The sequence below is a fragment of the Myzus persicae genome, unplaced genomic scaffold (assembly GCF_001856785.1).
Source record: "Myzus persicae strain clone G006 unplaced genomic scaffold, MPER_G0061.0, whole genome shotgun sequence".
Lineage (NCBI taxonomy): Eukaryota > Metazoa > Arthropoda > Insecta > Hemiptera > Aphididae > Myzus > Myzus persicae.
The window spans coordinates 70758-89751 of record NW_019100647.1 but is presented as its reverse complement, the minus strand read 5'-3'; the positions used below and the strand labels follow the sequence as shown (position 1 = coordinate 89751).

General features: G+C 26.9%; 1 protein-coding gene across 1 annotated transcript in view; it reads right to left on the bottom strand.

Annotated features, from left to right (window-relative positions):
* The window catches only part of LOC111038738 (zwei Ig domain protein zig-8-like), a 244701-nt gene extending 226899 nt beyond the window's left edge, over window positions 1-17802 (bottom strand). The window contains exon 1 of the mRNA XM_022321969.1: window positions 17331-17802. The gene's annotated coding sequence lies outside the window, so the exon portion shown is untranslated. The remainder of the gene's footprint in view (window positions 1-17330) is intronic.
* Window positions 17803-18994: the final 1192 nt, after the last annotated feature.

Here is an 18994-nt window from a genome sequence, read left to right as displayed (position 1 = left end):
ATTGTTTATTTCAATATATAATTTCGTACAAAGTTGAACTTGAAATGTTGCCAAACACCTAACATGAGAAGCTTATAAAAAATAATTTCTTATTTTTTTCTCACTAAAATAGCTTGTAAGAAACTTCTTGTAGACATTTTTTAATTTTTGAATAAGTTAACGTTTTTTTATGGACATAAATTTAAAAAGAAGACTGTTAAAATTTACAAATTGAAAGTTTCATATGCCTGTAAATAGTTCAAGATGATTCCAAATATTTCAAAAATTGTATGGCGTATAGAAAATGTTAATATTTTTAATTTATTATTATTATTTATTATTATTTTATTTAATAATTCAGTAAAAATGTCATGTATCAACGATATTTTTTTTTAGAATTTCCTACACCAGAAACCAAAATTTATTTTGTTGAAAACTAATATTCCCTAAAAATTCCAGTGTTTCCTTTTTTTTTGGGGGGGGGGGGACAATTGGGAGTTTTTAATGTTGAAATTTAAATATACCGACTAGATTCCCTTTCCTACCAGAATAGAAACTGAAGTTACAATCGAAGGATTATTTCGACTACTTATCAGTTATCTTACTCACATGGTTGTAAAATCAATACATCTATCGCTCGGCTAAGAATCTAAAATTTAGGCCATAAAATGTTTTGATGTATATTTTATCATTTAAATTATTATTATTATTATTTTTTTTTTTTATTGAACTTAAGCTCGGTGACCAAGGCCGTTAGCTGTTGTAGGGGTTATGAACTCTGGTAGGGGTAAGGTTTGTACGGTAGGTTGTTTTTTTTTACGATTTTTACGGTTGTTGCGGTATGTATCAAACACGTGTATGTGTGGCAAGGTTTTTAACTACTATGAACCCGGGTGGTCTCCCATCCGGGAGCTAATAGTTGTGGACGTTACTTACTCCCAGTCGCATTCAGCGACTGGCAGCATCCAAAGCGCCACACCGAGCCAAACATTATTATTATATATCATATTATATTACTTATATTACTCAGTGATGATTTTCAATACAATTGCCTAACATGTATCATCAAATTTGACAAATGTATTTTTTTCAAATTAATCCACCTGCCATTGAAAACTAACCATTTGGTTATCATGGTATTTATTTGTAGTTAAATCAAGTGTCTGATAAATATAAGTAAATACCTAACAACTCATAAGCTTATTATAAATATGAATATTTCAACCCTATTGTTTTCTCCTCTATTGAACAAAACAATTGATGCGTCTGACTGAAAAATCTGTTACCTTTTTTTCCACTTGACTTTTTGGCTTAGCAATATACATAATAATAATAAGAATTATTATGCTGTACTAAAAATAAATTACCATTATAACTTTTAAATATTATTTTAAATCATAAGATCCTTCATTAATATGTCTAAATTAATGTTGACCATTGATTTTAGTTTTAAACAATACAAAGATAATCTATAGTAATGAGTACTGAGTAGCTAGGGGATGGTATTAATGAGTTTTAAATTTTATACTTTCGATATTTGTATCGTACAAGCTATCAAACATTAAAAACGATTTATTGAAAAACGTTTTGAAAAACAACAGGTACTTACACATATTTTCCGGATAAACGATATTGTACAAGTTAAACCAATAATTATATAAGTTGTAATGATATTCTATAGTTAGACACTTATATGAGAATGTTCTTAATGTTATTTAAAATACCTACCTACCTTAAAGTGTAATAATAATCGGATCTTTGGAAAATTGAAATTAACGGAAGAGTACATACCAGCTAATTCTTTGTATTTATGAGATACCAAATTTTTATTTGCAATTCGTTTTTACTTTGGGTTACCATAATATAAAAACATTAAAACTGCATTTATTTGCTTAATACAAATGACGTATCGTCACATAATTTAATGACTAAAAGTAGCTCAGTATATCCTTCAACGATTCCAGATGCATGAAATAAACAGCTCATTCATTATTTTGGAACATACATCATTATTTATAATATGCTACCAAAAGCCCAGTACATATATAATGGCATACTTATTACTTCTGCAAAACATTTTCCAACCATACCTTGTAATAGGTTACGTGACACATTTTTGACAATATCGTAGGTACAAGAAATTATATTATATTCATTGATGTAATTTTAAATAATAATTAAATATTTTTTTGATTGATTCTACAATCAATACACAATCTCGAGAGAATATTATAACTGCTAGAAAATAAACAACAAATAAAAGTAAAGAGGGGAAGCAAGTATAACCTCTCTGGTGTATATAGTTGTGGGATTCAAGTGTACCTCGTCATTGAGTATACCACGATTGTTTAATGGCCAATGGGTGTATTCAATTTGGATTCAATGATAATGATAAATAATTGCATCCAAAAAATGATTCTGAGTAGAGACGACGTTGTCATCCAATTATTATAGAAATACGAGCTCGATAATCATAATTCGGTTAGGTAGTAATTATTGACGAATATCTTATATTGCATACCAAATTATAATTATCGAGCTCATATCCATTTTACAAAGCATTTCAGTATAATAGTTTATCTATTATCCTTATTCCATAGTATGTAAAGAAGAAATACTAAGGAAGTTTTTGTTCAAATTTCGATTACAATACGTCAACATTTTCAGAAAAATTAACTGAATCACGTTTTGCTTTATAACATATAGGTTGTTCATTTGAAAAACAAAAGTTGGTATCGCCACATTATAATCCTTAAATGTTGTGAAAAATCTAAGTGCACCTAAATATTTCGTATATTTAACTACACTTAAAAATTCCAAAAATCAGAATTTAAATATAATATGCATAATTTAAGCATAAAAATGGGGTGAGAATGCTTAAGAAATCACCCAGAATAGTAATGTAGGGAATATCAAGTGATGTTTGTTCACACATATTGAGTTGTACCATTATGATTACTTGCTTTTTTCAATTATAAGAAATCGTATGTACTTATAAATTATACAAAAAGACATAGTAGAGAATTTAATGTTCATAAATTTTGAAAGACTAAAACATTTAAAATGAAAAGTATATTTACTTAAATATTAAGGTAGTATATGACTTCCAACTACATTGCTCTTTTTTCCTTTTTGTTAAAAAGTATTGTGAATGTTTAATAATAATAATATACTGTTCTCTACACAATATTATATGTATATAGGTACAAAGAATGGTGGAATTTCAAAACATATTTTTTTAGAACGAATGATAATATTTAATGGATTCAGTATAACTCAAACATTTTATTTGTATAATGTCTATATAATGTCTGTATAATGTATAATATTATACAATAATATCAAAACTTTGAATTAAAGAAGAATGTATAATGAAGATGTACACAAATATATTATAATTACTACGAAATCGTTGATTATAAATTATATTGTTGATCAATTTGTTATGGAACTACTATTTTTTATTTTTTTATAAAATGTTCCATGAATCAAAAATACTATATTTCAACTAGTCGCGTCTAGACCACGAGGCTTCCCTTAAATTATATTGCGGTCAACTTGTATGGCTTCCTAAACATTTCTAAAAATATTCCAGTATAATGCTGTCGTGGTGTACGAACGCAATATTAATTAGTTTAGTAAGCTTCAATTACTGAGGGTTCGGTGAGATGACAATCTTTGGTTAACCAACGTCCATAAATTTATTTTTTCAATTTACCACTCTTCTATAATTCCACTATTTGGAACAAACATATTAAGTGTCTAATCAAACTGTCTTGAAGTTAGCACCCTGAATCATGTTCCATTTTTTTTCTGAGTGTTGCAAATTGTTGTAATTAATTTGCAAAAAGATGATACTAGTTTGGAGACGAAACGACAAAGTTCCAACTTCATGCACCTTCTAATTAAAACCAACACGATAAACATATTGTATTAAAATTTAAAATGACATTAATAAATTTCTGAACTGGTTTTTTTTCTTTTATCGATGTAATTTGCAATATCAAAATCGATAAGTTTGGTTGGGGTCTCAATAATTGTCATATGTAAATATGAATTTATACTATATAGTATAACCTACTTTAATTTAATTTTTTTCAAATTGTAATCAAAATGTTTGTTATTAAATATTGAGAACAACATAAATGAATAAGAAATGTGTGAAACGTATTGTAGTATCCCAACAACAACAAAAATCAAATGTTTAAAATACAAAATTATTATGAATTGTTGTCAACAACAGGTATTTTGTGCAAATACCTTTTTCCGTTGCTGATATTGTTATGATGCCGATTTATATAAACTTAATTTTTAAACTTCTCTGAATATGTAATATATTACATTTCTACATTATACATAAATAAATACACAATTTGAATCAACACCAATGATGACCATATAGGGGTGTAATAAATATAAGCGCTATCAATTAAATATAAAATAATTTACCTTCCCACAATTAAACTACCAAAACCCCTATCCATTAAAACACGAGCCGCCAAAGAAAGGATAACGCCGCATATAATTAAAACTGCATCGAAATCAGAGCAATGATAACCACAGAAATATAAAATAATATTATTTCCTTCAATCAGACACAAAAAACTATCCAGACCAATTAAAAATCTACATATCACAATCATCACTTCTCTGAATAATTACTTTCATAATATTATGTTTATACTTATTATACAAAATATATTGGTATACTGGTGTTGAGCTATTCTTAGTTATTCATCTAAGAAGAACTTTGTATTAACGAGCATATTATATCGAATTCCTAATTCATAGAGTTCTTAATTTAAGTGACGAAATAACCAAACAAATTAAGTTTTAATATTTCTAGAACTGGACAAAAAATTACTATACCATTATAGTAATCGTTGTTATTTTGGTATGTTAAAGTTCAGTGTATACCATGGTTGATACCCATGCAACACCGAACGGTGAATGTTAAAACCAACTGAACGTGAGTAGTATACAGTTAAACATTATTATTTATTAGATTAAAGTAAAGTATAAAATATTTGCCTTTTTTTAAAATAAAAGGTCCTTTAATTTAATATAGTTATACAATAATAAAACGTTTCAAATGAAATGTCTGTGATCCTACCTAATACAAAAATAAAAGTGTAACAATTGAGCTTTGTAATAAAACTATATCATTTAACTATATTATAACGAAATTATAAACAATAATAAAATTAATAAACTGAACAGTTTATTTATTTATTTTTCAATTTAAAGAGTCCCGGAATATGCATACTATAAAAATCCTAAATTTATTAATGGATTTACTTTAAACAAATTAATCTAGCAAACCGAATCATAATATTTCTCATATATGTACTTGGTACCTAGTATGAATTATAACTATTAGTTATTCTTATTGGCTAGGTAAGCACTTTGTAATGTTTATAGTTATTAAAATGAGTGTACTCATTAATGTAATATAAAACGCATGTTGTGGCTTGGTGAGGCGCAGTGGTAAGCTCAATCTGCGGCAACGCTCTGAGCGTACTTACTGGCCGTCGTAGCTAGCACTCGGATGGGTGACCACGCGGGTACCCATGTTTATAGCTACACATCCTTGCCACACAGTACTAGGCTAATGACCTTAGTAGTTGAAGCCTTTATCCTAATTAAAAAAAAAAAACTCAACTGTTTCTCTCCCGGTCAATGGCTTTATTCTTGTAGCCATAATACAGTATTAAAAAAAAAAAATGTATTATTAATGTAAGCTATTTTATGACGAAGCTTGGATTTACATTGTTTTTTTTTTATTGAACAAAATTACTAGGTATGTACATTTTTTGGTTGGTACCCTGCTTGCCTTATTGTTCTTCTGTAACAACAGAGTTTAAATAGAATGATTTTTAATTATAAAAATCGAACTTTGTATTGAGTTAGTTGTAGGGTTGTGAATTAATTGTATTAAATACCTTGAAAATGCAGTTTGAAATACACTGCAAATCATGAAAAATAAACTAAACAAATTAAAAAAAATACATTTAAATCTAAAAAGAAATTGGTATACAATACACAATAAATATTTAATATACTAATAATTACCAAAATTTTAAAACTATTCAAATTGATCAAGTTGAATAGATTTTGTAATGAAAGTGTTTGTTTCAATGAAATTACTAAAGTTTTTATTTCCGTTTTCAAGAAGAAAATAAGTTCATGGGAATTTCCCAGGATCGCCAACCATATGTTTAATATTTTCGTTATATTATATCCGTGTTATTTTTAACTTCATTAAGAATAATTCATACCTGATTGAGCAAGTTTTCAGGGTTATGGTCATAGTGTTTTACTGGCATATTGGCATGCCCAACCATCTGTAAAGTGTAGCTACGTACATCTTTCAACGTGTAAATGATTCACCTAGGTAGCTCACCGACTATGTTCGATAGCTCATGTTCCCATAATAAATTAGCAAGTGCCTCACCACAGTAGGTATATAAAATAAGTTAAGGTAATTTATTAGATTCATGAGAAATATATAAATATATATGGTTTCTAATAAATATAGTTGGGGTGGCAAGAGCAATATAGCAATTATGTCGGAAAAATACAATCATTGCTTATCAGTTTGAAAGTTAAAAAAATTAATATACAAAACTGATTTTCATTAAATAAATTGATTTAAAACATGAAGAATTGTTTTTATTTTTTAAGTGGTGACTAGTCCCTAGTGTACCGTAGAATACTCTTTACTTTATTATTTTATATGCATTTTATATTAAGCCTACAATTTATATCAATCATATTATAAGATTAAAGTGCAAAATAAAATTATAAAAATTAATGTAACAGATAATTTTTTAGTTAGGATTTATATGGTTGAAATATTTTTATGATTGTTTTATTATTTTTTCATACATCAAATTATTGATTACCTACATATATCTATACATGCATGTACATTACATGTAGTGAAAATAGGGGGTATAGCCACAATACTCTCGAGTACCTACCTATTATTTAACAGTAAAGATAAACTTTTAATTGAGGACGCTCATGTATACATTATGAATACGCAAATGTTATCAATCGCGTAATAAATTTACTGACAAAAAATGGACAGATCAAATAAATAATTCAAAATACAGGTAGCTATTGGGGCAGTGATCCTGTAAAATATTAAAAATTAGTTCAGAAATAACGAGGCATAATACAATCGGTAAAAATGTGTACCTAAAGACAATAACTACATTAATAATCAGTGACTACTATTGTTGAAAGATTTTAATACGGATGGGGTTAATAGTGAAAAACTAAGTTGAAATGTCTCGTACGCACTATTTGTTTTAAGGTTCTTAGAAAATATTGAATAATATGTTGGTTTTTCAATGACATCAAATGATTAAAATATTTACGATATTTTCGTGAACAATGCCTCATACTGTTAAGAAATCATATAGTACCAATAATAATATATAAGTAGGAACTTACTTTGAAAACGTGTTTTTTTTTTTACTAAAGATATGCATTACGAGAAGATAACAAATAATGTTAATTGTTGAAGATATTTAAACCAAACTCCGTTGCAAGTTCTTTAAAAGTTAATGATTTATCATTATCATTGATTTAATAATAAGTTATATCACAACTCAAACAAGAAATAACAGAGCTGACGATTTTACCGAAGTTACACCTGTATCACTATTATTTCAGATGTCATTATTTACGAATACAAACACCAAAGACGGTCATACAAATAAAAGTTGTTTTACTAAATTGGTACGAAAAACAATGCAAAACCAGACAACGTTAAACATTATTAATAAAACAAGACATTGTACAAAGTTATTTTAAAAGCAAAATAAATTAAAACATTTCCTGAATAACTGAAGTATTTTGAAGACCTTGTTATACTTATAAATTTATAATAAGGGGATTTAAAAATAAATAAGCTCAAACTAATTGAAAATTGTTTATAAAACTATTAAAACTTCATGTGAATTGTAAGTTTTAATACTATATGAATTTCATTCGTTAAACAACTTTAAAAACATAAATTAATAAGAAAAATTAAAATTAGAAGTAAGAATTAACAATTTTTAATTAAATAATATTTATATAATATAGCATCATAGATCATAATATGTGTAACTAATCTAAACCTCGAGTGAATGAAATATGTTTAATTTTATATCAAAACCAGTTTATTTTAGTATTTGTATTGTAATTTAGATATTTTTTATTTTTTATTCGTTTAAACTTTAGAATAAATAATTATTAGAAAACTGTAGCTATTAACATTATTTTTTATTTAATTTATCGTATTTAGTTAGAAATCATTATGGATTTAATTGATAAAACAAGTTCATCCAGGGAATTTAGAAAATATTTTTTTCAAGATTATTCTATGAATTATTTAGAGTTGTTGTATTTTTAGTGTACCCAATACTAACATGTACCATCGGCTAAATAAATGGTCGTTGACTCCAAAAATATGAACCACGTGATAATAAATGTAAAAAAAATGTACTGTGCCTTCTGTTATCCTCTATGTACACCATGGCAAAAATGCAAAAATATTTTTATACATTTTATATAAATAACGTTTTAGTTTGTATATATATATCCAATTAACATTTCACTTTTACACTTATAATTATTTGCCTTCATCTATACAGCATATTATTGTGTTCAAAAGGTGAGTTAGTCAATATCTCATATTGGTGAAATTTAAATGTACTATTTTTTTTATACATATAAATTAACCACACTAATAATATTTTCTTATCAAAAATACCTATTTAGAATTATCATATAATTGTATAAAATCTACCTGTCTACCTTTATATTTTATACCTAATTCAATTTCAATAATAAAAAAGAGATACGGTACCTACGAAAACAAAAACACAATGTCTATCTTTTTTTTATATTAATATCGTGATTTCCCAACAAACATGAGTGAAATTGAAAAAATAAAACAAATAAAGTTCCTTCTGCTCAGTAGGTTTCCCAAGCATGCGTAGTATGTCACTTGAAACTTTTGTATCTTTTAAGTATCTGAAAGTGTTAAAAAATACATCACTGTTAATAAGGATCAAATTCCAAAAAATAAGAAAATTGGAGAATTTTTTTCTTCACTTTAAATTATTTAAAAGTAGGTATAAGAAATCACTAAACATACAAAGAAACACAACATTAGTTTAGATTCAAATCATTTTTAGCAGTGTATCCAATATAATGTAGGTATAAATTAGTGTACCTTGAAATTTGTGTACCTTCATAACCAAAGACGAACGTCTAATTATAATTGTTACATCGTTTTAAGCATAAAAAAATTTCGGAAGAATCGAAAAAGCGTGAAAGTGAAGTAGAAAATATAAATATAGTATTCTGATTTGAGGTACTTTTGTTCCCAGTATGATATCTTTATCAATATATATATATTTGTACATTTTATCAGTAAACATCTTAGTTTTTAATTTTTATATATTTATGTGTGTAATTATTTTAGATTTTAAATTATGACTTCCAAAGTAACATTATGATAATATGTCTCAACAGTAATATGGTCATGAGTTTGACAAAATGTAGACACTAATAAGTATTTTGTCATTGACAAATGTTGCGGTGAAACAATAGGTACAACTCAGATGCGCACAATGATTTAAATGTTTAAGTAAAACAGTAGGTATGTAATTTGATTTGTCTTTTATAACGATATCGTACTTAAAAAGATTTACTTCTATACTTAGAAGTTAGTCTTATTTCCACTAACGTTTCAATTACCTACTATGGTTTTAATATTGTGATCGTGAGAGGTCTTCAGACGTAATACGATTTCTAAGTAAAGTGCACTTGTTTTAAATATTGTATTATTTATATTACCTACAAGCAAATGTAACTGCGTAAACATTATTTATAAATTGAAACTTAAATTATTATTATTTTCGTTCAATACTTAACGTTTGGAATTCTTAATGAAATTCAAAAATTAAAAGTTCTAGATGGTCCCCACAATAATATTATAATACTATATGGTTGTTGTGCATAAATTATATACATTATTAATATTATTACTTTTTTAAGGTATACTTTAAGTACAATATCTGTACTTATTAATGCAATAGTACGTGTGGATTAAAATAGTATCATACAAATATTTCTTGGGTTAAATTTTTTAACTGTGGAATTCAAAATATAAAAATAGAATTTAAAAATGTTTGTATTTATTTAGGGTAACTTGAGGTGCAGGAAAGGTGAAGTGAAAAATAACAGGGTATAGGCATTGTTCTAAGTTCAACACTGAGTATCGTTTATATTTATGTCAGATATAATATTTAAGTGTGTGCATAACTATTGACAACGTTAAGAATTTACAATTCTTAAAGTATATTAATTTTTTTGTTGATTGAAAATAATTATGTCTATATTATTTGTTTTTAAAATATTATATTTGTTTTTTTGCTTTCTTTATGTGAAATTATAATCACAATTTAGTAAAATGCAATGTATTTATTAGATAATGTATTTTTGTTACATTATTTGTCTTGAATAGTACTGACTAGTGAATATCTATTTACGTTTTTGTGTCAAAAATATTATTTCACTTATATTTTGGGACACAAAATTATTCCGAAGACGTCGTGCTTGTGTCATGTGTTTAAATTTTAGATTGGTTTTACTCAGTTTTTCAATTTATTAACTGGATAAATTGGATTAATGAACAAAAGCTGAATGCTATTAAAATATATATTTGTGGTGAAATTGGTATCACAGTAAATCTATAAGGATAGTAAAACGTTTTACCTTATATGCTATTAGAGAGAAAATACCATATTTTTAACCCATATTTTTGACAAGTAAGTATCTAAGTAGAAATTGTTTCTGTAAACATATGTTTGCCTAATAACAATTAAAATCATTTAATATAAGTTATTATTTCTATTGAAATGTTTAAATATTAAAATCTATTCATACACCATTCTATGACCCCATGGCTCACACTGGCAAATTATGATTTTCGGTTTTTTCACAATAATGTAAAAAATGTTGAGCTATTTACTTTATCATAACAAATATTTTTTTTTTTCATGTTTCATGTTTCCATTGTTTTGTAAAAAGTTGTATTATATTATCTTACAAATATTATTATGCAAAAAATATAATTCAGAATACATTTTAAAGAATCTGGTTAATTTAAAAATTTCAAATTAAGCAAGACTTAGCATAAAAAACTTTCTTATGATGTTTGCACTTTTTACACACACACTTAAAATTTGGACACTCTTAAGTATTAAATAAATATCAGTCTTTCATTGTAATTGATATTTCAATCTGATAGTTATCATTACATTATCGTTGATATTTAATCATAATTCATAATCCACTGCTGAAGTGAATTGAATTATAAATAAGCGAGTGAACATTTATATTTATTATATAGGTAAGTTAATTAAATAATCCTATCAACTTTGTTGGCTATATTTGTGTAACTTTTAAAAACTTATTTGTTTGTTATACCTATTCACGTTCATTTTTAATTAATAAAAAAACTGAAATGTATACTTAACAGTTATAAGTTCGTATACGAATTTATTTGTGCACATAATTAAAACATATATTTATGATTATTTTATCAATTTAAATTGAAAATAAAATACCTAACATACGTGCATTTTTGTAAGACTCGTTCTATATTTGACATTTGAATTAGATGGACATGCTTGAATATTTTAGTTCTACATCATACTATAATGTTTACAGATGTAATTCAAACACACAATAAAAGTATTGTCTATTCTAATGTTGTTCTGGAAGAAACGACGATTTAGAAAACCTAACACACAAACACTGCTGTATACTTAATATTAAGGTTATTATTGGAGTTATTACCTATTTAAATATAAATAAAAACGTTACTCATCCGTTATTTTTATAGAATAAAATGTTTTACATGAAAAATAACTCAATCTAGTGTTAAGTATTTATACATTTTTTATTGTTAACTCAAAAAAGTTACATGAATAATATTTGAATTTGAAAACAAAAATGTCTTTTATATTGCACTGATAAAGTTATTACCAATATCTTGTAAAATGAGGTTTCTTAATTATATTGTCTTCTGTTATGGCTCATGAAACAAAACAACTTCTATTATATAAGGAAGGTTCCTTAATAATTATGTGATAACTAGTAATGATGCTTCTTTACGCCGCGTAATTGCTTTAGAAATGTAATTTAAATACATTTTATATTGCACCATTTTAATTTCCTCAAATATATTATAAAAATTTTCTATATTAAGATTTTAAACAAATTTATCTGAATATCAATCATTTTTCTTAAAAGTATTATGAACAACAATAATATTCTTGTATATTGATTAATAATAAATAATTCTTTAAAGTAAAACCTTAATATTTGTATTTTTCTAATAAAAAACATGTATGGAGATAGAATTATTGTAATTAATTATAATAAAATTATCATTCTACATTTTGAATAGTCAATAATTTAAGTTCAACAATTTTTATTTAATATCAGAATGTATAAGTTAACATTTGTTTTTATTAATTTCGATAAATTACACAAAAAAAATATATTATTATTAAGACATTTATAATTATTTCATACTTGAAATTCGTAGAGCATTGTTTTGTTAACTTAAAGTCACTGTTTTTGGCCAGGTCACTTGGAAAATTTAATTGGTTGTACATTTTGTTTTCCTAAATTACACACTTATTGTACAGAAAGAATTCATTTCAACAAGTAAAATAAATAAATTAATTACGAGAACGTTTTATACTTAGATAGTTATATGCTATATTACAACTATAATTGTGCCAAGATGAATAATTTTTAGTTATAATTTAGATGATATATTGAGTGTGAAAGTACAATTTAGAGTATAATTGTATGTTTATTTAAGTATACATACAATCACCCAAGATGGATAAATAAATAAAATGTCCTAACATATAATTATGATCAATGAGATACTCATTTCTAAAAGAAAATTAATAATAATAATTGAAAAAAAAACACTTAAAAGAAAATATAAATATAATACAACTTTTTTTCAATTTAAATCAGATATTATATTTAATACTACTCTAATTGACGATTAATTATTATACATAAGTACTATTTCGTCACTAAAAGTCCAACGTCAATTATTGCCGAAAGCTTAGTTACATAGCTAAGGGGGCCGAGAAGTGACTGGAGCTCCCACCATTTCAATTAGAATCTACCGTTTTTAAGATGCAATGAATATTGTTGTCAATAACTTAAAAGCGGAAATGCTGGAAATGCTAAAAAATGTTTAAGTCCAAATATCCTAATCATTTAATAGAAAATGTTCTGTTAATATCATTGTAACATACTAACATCTCATTTCCGCATTATAATTAACTACTTAGTGTTGCATTCATTGTGTATAATATACGTACCCGTGATCTCGGAAATGCTATTATCTCAATGATAATTTTTAGTGCTAAAATATTTACATAGCTATGCTCTACATGTCACATAATTAATGGTTTTCAAATTAGGCAATTATAAAAATTGAAAGAGATTAATTAACACGTGATTTAAGTAGTGTGTCATTTTAATTTTTTTTGTAATTGTTGAGTGTGATGGGAAAATTCTATTATTCTATTAAAATTCTTATAAAACTTACCATTTAAAATAAAGTACATTTTTCCCATCTGACATGATGTGTTAAGTTTAGATAACAACATAATATCAATAAGTAATAATATATTATATAATAATATCAGAATAATATAGGACACAATTCAGAATTTTTTCTTATCCCTAAACCTATGTGTCTTCCCGGGTTCGACAGATGTAGTGATATGCCTTTATATACAATTATGGGTAACGGCTGCTGCGCCATCTTATACACAGCCGTAGACTCAACTTGCGATTACGCAAAGTTCAAAACTTCAGTAGGTACATAAGGTAGTTGGTTACTTTGAGTTTAGTCTATTCATATTAATACCATGCTATTTTTGTTTTGAATACTTTACTATAATCACCTAAATTTGTTTACAATACGCATCTATATAATAATAGAATATTTTGAATAAATGAATAATAATAACAATGTTAATGTCTGTTTTATTTTTCATGTTAACTGTTGTAGATATAATACTATTGAAATTTCAACCATCAAATCTTAGTTATTTTATCAACAAGTAAATTTTGATCAATTTTTTTCATAATTATTCTTTATCGGTCACTTTATTATAATAAATTGTTTTTGTCCAAAATAATTATTGGTTAGATTTGTTGGAGTGATAAATTTGTTCGGGGGTATCGTGTGAGACGGAAATTTACCCAAGACACTATGTGTTGTAGATTTTTTGTGTTGTTGACATTACATAGTGGTAATAGTGCACATTCAGAAATGCAGATAGATTACCGGACACGAGGATGTGATGTCACGCACTCATACATCATATATAGTATATACCAAAGAGAATGTATCTCATATCACTACTATAGTTTATTAAATCACCAAAGGCGAGTGTGTATGTTTCTTGTCTGGGTCTATGTGAAGCAACCACGGTATCTACACATGAGTGTATGCTCCCATACTCGAAATGCATAGTTTATACATTTATAATACAGGTACAAACAAATATTATGATCTAACATAGACACACAGTGTGATGATACTGTAGGTGCATTATCGTTCATCAATACTTTCAAAAACTCTTTGATCGTTCATCTCACAATTAAAACATGAATTTCATTTTTGTATCGTATATTTTATACACTCAGGTGCATATGAGATAAGTACTTATAAGTTATATCATAACGATACAATATCAATACTCCCTACAACACCATTGAACATTTCATCAAAATTGATGAATCAATTCAAAAATGCAAGCGATTGTGTACACAAATATTAATTCAATACACTGAATTCGAAACTGCTTTATATTAAAAAAATGTCCAAAGATTTTTTTTAAATTTGTATGCATTTTTTAAAAAACAAAAGTGAAACATAATATTATTTTCATAGAAATATATAATATCAAAACATATGTTACTTTAAAATGTATTCATTTTACAGAAATGATTATTCTATTAATTGGCATGTGTTTTAAATAAAGTAATAAATACATCGTAAAGTATTATAATACCAATATAATAGTATTGTAATATCATACTAGTGGTTCTTCAATATTATTAGTTGATTAAATACAATTTGGAAACTCTACGTAAAACATTTAGATAATTTTTACTGTTTTACAATTATTGCTCACAGAAAAATAATGTAGTTTTTTACTAATTTTTCATGATTTACAATTTTAACCAAGGTCAATGAGGTTCAAATTTAAATACGTAGGTACTTTATAGTACTACACCTGACTATGTTATTTACACCGCATTGTATACATAATTTATATATTTTATAAAAAAGAATTTGCTAAATCAATATACCAAATACTTTAGTAGGTAGGTCAGAAAATCGACTTTATCAATTTGATCATTTAAAAAATTTGGAAATAATTAAAATTGTCTTTAAATTAGAATTATTATTATTTTTTTCTTCGTCATTTCACTACTGTATAATATCCATAAAGTTCTATTGTCTTTACTAAATGGTTTCACTTATATTGTTCATATTGATTGGGGACCTCTAAGTGTTTGGAAATTTGGAATTATACAATAATTAATATTTCTTTAAATATTTTTTATCTATTATTTATACAACCTCCTTGATCATAACTTAAAATACAACAGTTTTTCTTTTTTATTTGTTTCACCTTAAATTATACCGCCTGCATATATTATGCGAATATAGCTGCATGACCAGCACATTTTCGTTACCCGCAATATTTACCGTCATAAAATGGTGTCAAATTGTACAATGTCTTCCGAAAAACTTTTATATTGATTTAAGTAGTTTTATTTACTTTTATAATTTTGAATATACTTTTTAATTTTACAACTGATTAACAAGAGTTGACATTTAAAATTGGAGTTACTTTCAAATTTAAATTAAAATTTTTATTACAATATGTATTTAAATTTCAAACACAATATATATCCAGATTAATATTATTATATGAAACCAATGTTGATGATTTTTTTAAGACATCTTTATCCCCAAACTTGTCATTTATTGCTCTCTGTAAAGTTTAAATTATTGATATTTGATTTCAAAAATCGGGTAACATTACGTATTATTTTATATCCAACGTACCTCATTATTGAGTATTTCACTGTAATAAAAGTGATGAATCATTGGATATAAAAAATAACTTTAAGCAAAAACGTTCTGTCCACCATATATTTTGTGGACCTAGTATAGTTTGATTCATTGAAAATATTCTGAATGTATTTAAATTTATGTAATATGTTTTAATTAGTTTTAAATCAAAAGGTAAAGTAAATAATTAAAATTAGACTTATTGAGCTGGTTAATGAAAAACGCAGTACAAACCAATAATGTTATGAGGTTTCAATAATTTTTATAATATTATAAAACTAATATTTCATCACGTTAAAGATTTTTTCTTCACATGAAATAATTACCTATCTACCCATAAAACTTAACTAACAAATAATTTATAAATAAACTCAGTACAAGGTGTGTAAAAACCAATAATTTTAAGTTGTAAAACGTGTTACATAAGACATGAGATTATAAAATAACTAACCTATGATAATCAAAATAACGTTTCTCAAGTTGTTACCTATTTAAGACCAAATCTCATGGAACTTTTGTTAGCAGAAACTTATAAAATAGCGTAGTGCTTTTATTAGACATTCTAGAATTCCGTATTACATAAAGTTGTATTGCTTACGTTCAAAGTTTTCATCATATGAATTGTATGTAAGACCATAGAGTAAAATTTTATAAACAGGTGAGGTTAGTGTTTTTCAGTGTTTGTTTATAATAAACACATTGTGTGTAAAAAGAGAACGTTAATGCACAGACATATAGAAATGCCAAAGCTGTAACACGTTCATTGTGCATTTATTTTTATGGTTTACACAAACAAACTCTAGTTAATGAATTCACTCTAAGCAAGAGATTTTTTCACATTGCTTGCTTACTCTTGAAACGTATATCACAAAGGTATACACTGATTGACACGGATATCGTAATAAAAAATACAAACATGACAAGGCACCAGTAATATCATTTCAGTTGAGCGGTTGTCGTCAACAAAACACTTTATGCTGTGTTTCTACAAAACCATATCACAGACTTTGAGGACCGACGTAAAATATATAAATACATACGTTCATATTCTATGATATTATTTCCACTACACAGTCGTCGGACCTAGTGAAAAAAACGAAAATTCCACATGCATGGAAAAAATATTAATCAAAATAGTAAATTTGTTTACCGTGTCGTCTACTACAATAGGTATTGGTGCAAGTCGTGCTGTCCAATCGTCTTCGGCTAGCGTCTCAACGGTGTCTTACCGCTGTATCATGTGCCGCAGGTCCCGTCGGGATCGTCAATGGTTAACAATACAATAATTATTACACATCACACACTAATCACCGGAAACGCACACCGAACACGACGACCGCGGTTACTATACGTCATATAGTGGGTACCTAATATGTGGTAACGGTATACAAGACGTATACGACACTGACCGACACACGGACGAGCTTGGAAATTTTAAAATTGTATTCATTCGGCTGTCACTACTTGTTCATCGTTGTGGCGACTCTCGCAATATTAAATTGTCAGCTGACACGTTTCGAGGGGAACTATATACCTACGGCGACTACGGCGGCGGCAGTGGCAACGTTCACACGACCCGTGTCGGCGGTGGTGGCTTTTTAGCAACTGAAACCGCAACGCGCTACGTTCCGGGGCATACGCCTTCGCCGTACTTATTTGACGGCGCGCACCGGACCGGCGCACGCCGCGGTACAGTTATAAACGCACCGGCCGATATCTTTACGAATATTATACAATATTAATAATTTTCATCCCCGCCGGGATCAGGGACTAAAATCACGTACAACAGTACGACGCAGACCCTGTGAAATACGAAATTTTGAGTGCCGTGCAGTGACTAGCATAATGAAAATTTTGGTTATTTTTCTTGCTAATTTTAAATTGCACTCGTATATTTTAATTTAATTATTGCACGAAAAAAAACTCCAAAACCAACGAGTATACATATCAAAATACATAAGTACTTACAATTTGAAGTTAAAATAAACTTTTACATTTTCACTGTATTTCATTGGTGGTTATTAACAATTAACATAACTCTTAAGGATATTGGACATTGGAAATGGTGTATTTTTTTTGATAAAAACCAGACAACAAAATATGCAGGATTTCAAATGAACCGTATTCAATTCTGAAAAAATATTCAATTTGGTAACCTCCTCTCTGAATAATCTTAGGAATAGTCTTTCTATAATTTAATTTTAATTTTAATAAAATCAACTTTGTATCAAATTTCTAGACATTTGAATATTTATTTTCCTTATCTGATGATGCAACTCTAAACAATCAGGCACCAGACCAGTGTTTGGTTGGCAGTTGTATGCTATTTTAAAATATGAATTGTTAGTGAGTGAGAGGTGGTAAGGTAATATATGATAAATTAAAGCTACATATTTCATGTTCAAGAGTACAGTACTTATATAATTTAGATCATAGCCTCTGGGAAGGTTTTAATTATTGGATTAATTATTACTCAAATAGTTCATAGGTTTATTTATTTATTTAATTTGTTTTTGGGACGAAAAACCAACATATATATATATATATAAGTAGTTGGCCAGGGTTCATCTATTACAGAGTGCCACCATACTATGCGAGTAACCACGGTTCTCTTCGTTTTTGAAGAAACAAACATGAATTGTGAACATGGAAGAGATATTAATGCTGTAACATGGTTTTAGTTTAGTGGAGGTCGATTGTTTTGTTTGTCTTGAGTTTGTTAGTTTTGAGCAGCTCTTAGCTGCTAAGCATAAAGGTTTCACAATGATTATGTTTGATTGTCTGTCATCACGTGTTGGAGCAGTAAATTTCATC